Source organism: Papaver somniferum, chromosome 7 (genome assembly GCF_003573695.1).
Source record: "Papaver somniferum cultivar HN1 chromosome 7, ASM357369v1, whole genome shotgun sequence".
NCBI lineage: Eukaryota > Viridiplantae > Streptophyta > Magnoliopsida > Ranunculales > Papaveraceae > Papaver > Papaver somniferum.
This window is the reverse complement of record NC_039364.1, coordinates 135,014,359-135,018,688: the sequence shown is the minus strand read 5'-3', so window position 1 is coordinate 135,018,688 and position 4,330 is coordinate 135,014,359. Positions and strand designations below refer to the sequence as shown.

Here is a 4,330-nt window from a genome sequence, read left to right as displayed (position 1 = left end):
CAATATTTGCATAATGACATACGAAAGGCTTAAATTTTGACATATATGGGACAATCATAGTTTACGGACGCAAACACACATATCCCATAACAAGTTGCAATATATGAAACCATAAAGATTAATACTGCAAAATCATCTTCCAAATAAACTTTAGAACTTAAATAAATAAATCTAAAAACATTGCAAGATGAAAATCATTGGAAATAGCTATGTGTAGTCACAATAATGGCTATTCCAAACCCTAGTTATCCTTCTTAAAACATAAGAATAAATTCTCATAAGAAGTTTCCTAGAAAAAATAGAGAAAATCAAGTTTCTTTGATAACTTCGTACCTTTGAAAGGGTCCATCAAGATTGCCTCTATGCTCACTACGGTAAGTTTGGTTCTAACAGATAATTAAGTTTATGTTCTTCACATTAGCTTTCTATTTTAATAAATTAAGGGTTCTTAATATATGTAAGAATACTCAAATAAGTTCCAAAATGAATTTGGGATCTATTAGAATTACTAAACTCACGATTTCCTCAGTACTGGATTGATTAATTGCCCTCAATTATTAACTATTTATACTCTAATTTCTATTGAAGCTTCTAAACTATAATATTGCTTTAATCCAAAAAAAAAATCACACTATATATATACACACAACAAGAAAAACGAATCAATCATTCAATCAAATAAATCTTTCAGTTCTTGATAGCTTTTAGTGATTAAGTTTTATCTCACATCCCATCCCAGTCTAAACTAATCTATTTCACCAACATGCACTAGCTATTTCTATTGTCGCCCATATAAGATCTAATAGTGAGCTCTGATACCAACTTTGGACACCCCAAATACTAAACCTGCTTAGCTATTAGATTATAACCTGATTGAAGCATCAAATCCAAATTATCGATCTAACGAACCATATTTACATAAAGTGCTAACAAACAAACCCAAACTCTCTGATACAATATGTATGAAAGTCTCTCATGTTTATAATTATATAAAAGTGTTGTTTTACAGAGTAAAGAAAGAATACATATAATAAAGATACATAACAACACTAAATTCGGTATAGTCCTAAGCTACGAAAACGGATATCTTCGCGCGCTCCATTCTTTCTGATTACTGAAATTGAAGTGGGAACAAGTGAGCATATCGTCCCAAAGGGTGCCCAAATAAAACATGTAACTCTCAAGTAATCACTAACATGCTTCACAGTTCTACAAGAACATAAATTGAAAGAAAGAGTAATGAATCTAAGCATTCAGCAATTCATGCAACAAGAAGCAAGTGTTATCCTAACCTCGCCAAACTCATTGGAGAAGACAACGCGAGAACAACCCTAATCAATAATAATAACATCGTCCACACAGAGTGCTCATACAAACCATGATTCAGAATATTACCATCAAGATCAGAAAGTTAGTCAAACAAGTATAATATGCACACGAGTGATTTCCCCAAAATAAAATAATATATATAATAACGAAACGGGGAAGAAGCCGCCCTACTAGGTAATATTATAACGGGGAAGAAGCCGCCCTACTATATATTATTTATATACTATCGAAATGGGGAAGAAGCCGCGCTACTAATATATTGAAACGGGGAAGAAGCCGTCCTACTAAGTAATATTAAAACGGGGAAGAAGCCGTCATACTTAACTTAGTAAAGAGCCATGGGGAATCACAGACACTCCTTGCGGGGAATTCATACAACGCATATTACACGCACATCAAGACACATTCAAGCATTTACATAGATAGTAAAACACACAAACATGCCAAAAATGATAAAGACTCATCATGCTCGCAATAGAAAGAATGCTCAATGATTACAAGAAGGTTACAGAGTTCCCACCTGTTTTGATGACAAGCCACGCCTACCACGAGATATACAATCTACTGGTTCGTCTTTTGAATCGATCGTTGTTAATAAATAGTAACTGTCAATCATAGAAGCACTCTAAGAAATTAGCCAAAAGGCTCATACAAGGCCCATGATATAATCTTATACAATTCTCTAGTCATAGGGTTAATTAACAGTCAATGTAAGTCAAGTCCAAAGACAAAGGTCAAAGGAAGTCAATTGGTCCAAGGTCAGGTCAACGAGTTAGGTCACTGAGTCAAACTGGGTCAAGTATGGTTACATGGTCAACTCAGTCAGACGACTGATTCAGGCTGATAAACTGACTCAGGCGAGTCAGACTAGACTACCAACTAGCCAAACTAAAACACAAGGCCTGAGCCATTAGTTCATGCCACAAATTAATGCACAATCATGATGCAACGTTCTATATACACAGTTCTATAAGTTACAACTATCTTCCATCTCCATTTCTAACAATCTTTTAACTATAACAGTACATCTCTAGCACCCTGCAACTACCCATTACAGATCCATTCACTCTACAAGGTTTCCACCACCAATTACATATCTCATATCTTTACCCACCATTCCCCATAACCACAGCTTCTTAATGATCTTCGTCTACGGATCGAACTTCAACAGACTACAAGACCATATCTTCTTGCTTAATGTCTACCTCCTCATTCACCCACCAACTGCAGCCAACTCATGAGCTATTTCAAGACAGTTCAGCTCAATACAACCAGTGACAGTTCAAATCCTCTTTATACTCATTTTCTACAATGTCTCTAGTTCAACACAAATACAACTTCCTCCACCAACAATTACCATGAACTGCAACCACCTAAACCACCTAACAATCTTGTTTTAACTCCAGCTGAGATGACACAGCTTCAGTCAACCTGCAATATTCACTCCCTAAGCAAAATCCTAAACATTCATCTAAAACACCACCAGTTCAGTTCAACAGCACCAAGCTTCACTTCAAAAAATCATTCAAACCACCATACTAGCTTAACGCTTCATAGCATTTGCAATCTAAGCATCCATACTTCATATATACTTCTACCAGTTACCCCATAATTGGTCACCAACAGCTTCTTCAGTTCAGCTCCAGTGTTCTCGCCGGTCCAACTCCAACAGCATTGTCAACTCTAACTCTTCTCTGCCATTTCAATACCAGCTCCACTTATTTAGATCATCTTTATCACCCACAACATTACATCTTACAACCATTCTCAGTTGAGCTACTCAGCACCATATTCACACAACTGAACCAATCCCAATTTCATTATAGTCTCTAACTCCAGATATAAGCAACATCATTCAAACTTCACTAATATCTGAACAACAATTCATTATACTCGAATACATCCACTTATCTAACTACTTCCCATATAGATTTCCTGGCAGTAACCAATCCATGTTGTCTTCAATCCAACCTCACCAACACTTACATTTTCCAGCCTCCATAAGTCATTCATCTAAACTCATTTCAATCTTCTTATTTGCAATTTTACACAATCACCTTTACAATTCAGCCTCCAAGTTAACCATTACTCAAATTACTAACCTCTGCACGTCTGCAGCTTCAGAACCCCTGTTACTCAAAACACCAGACCCATCTTTTCCTTGTAACTCAATTATACATAAAAACCCTAATTCCATAAACCAGCTCACACAATTCCTTCATCTGTTTCAAGTTTAATCGTTTCCATGCTCATCTACTTCAGCTTTTGTAACTAATCAATCACTCCATGAACCCTAGTTCCAAATTGGGGAAGAACAGAACAAACCCTAATTCTCCATGAAACTAAAATTAAACTTCATATATTCATCTACACTTCAAATAACAACAACCCATTCTATAATCGATTAAAACGAAACGATTTCATAAAGAAATTCAATTAACAGAAAACCTTAAATTAGCTTACCCTTTTCTGCTTCTTCTAAAACCCAATACACAGCATCAGCGTCACCTTCTCCCTTAAGCTTATTAAGAATCGCTCATATAAAAAACAACTCACCTTCATCTCTCGAAATTAACAGAAAAAGAACGGAGGAGAAGAGGAGCAGAAGAGGAAAGAAGAAGAAAGATAAGAATGAAGAAGAAAAGAAAGGACAACGAGTTTATCTACTCGGCTCGGCTGGGATAAGACCAAGAGAAAAACTATGGAATATCTGATGAATTTGATAAGGGAAACCCCAATCAATTCAATGGCAAAAAGATCATTTTGCCCCTCTCAATAATATGATGAAATCTTCTTCGTCCGGTATCCGATTGACACGTTCGAGTACTCTAATCCGCGTAACTTTTAGAGATATATCTAACAGTACTAATTTCGTATCTAGGTCGTTGTTAGATTAATTTCTATTAATTAAAATCTACGTTAGCTAATCGAGTCAATAACGGCTTAGTCGTCTCATGACTGGTCTAATAGCGTTGACGAGCTTGAGGCTCGTTACAGTTCA

General features: G+C 35.9%; 1 long non-coding RNA gene across 1 annotated transcript; it reads right to left on the bottom strand.

Moving 5' to 3' along the window:
* Positions 1–959: 959 nt before the first annotated feature.
* On the bottom strand, positions 960–3,959 carry LOC113298499. The gene is made up of 3 exons (XR_003334203.1): positions 3,793–3,959; positions 1,850–1,934; positions 960–1,114 (listed from the first exon to the last, which is right to left on the bottom strand). It is a non-coding gene; the product is annotated as an uncharacterized LOC113298499 (long non-coding RNA).
* Positions 3,960–4,330: the final 371 nt, after the last annotated feature.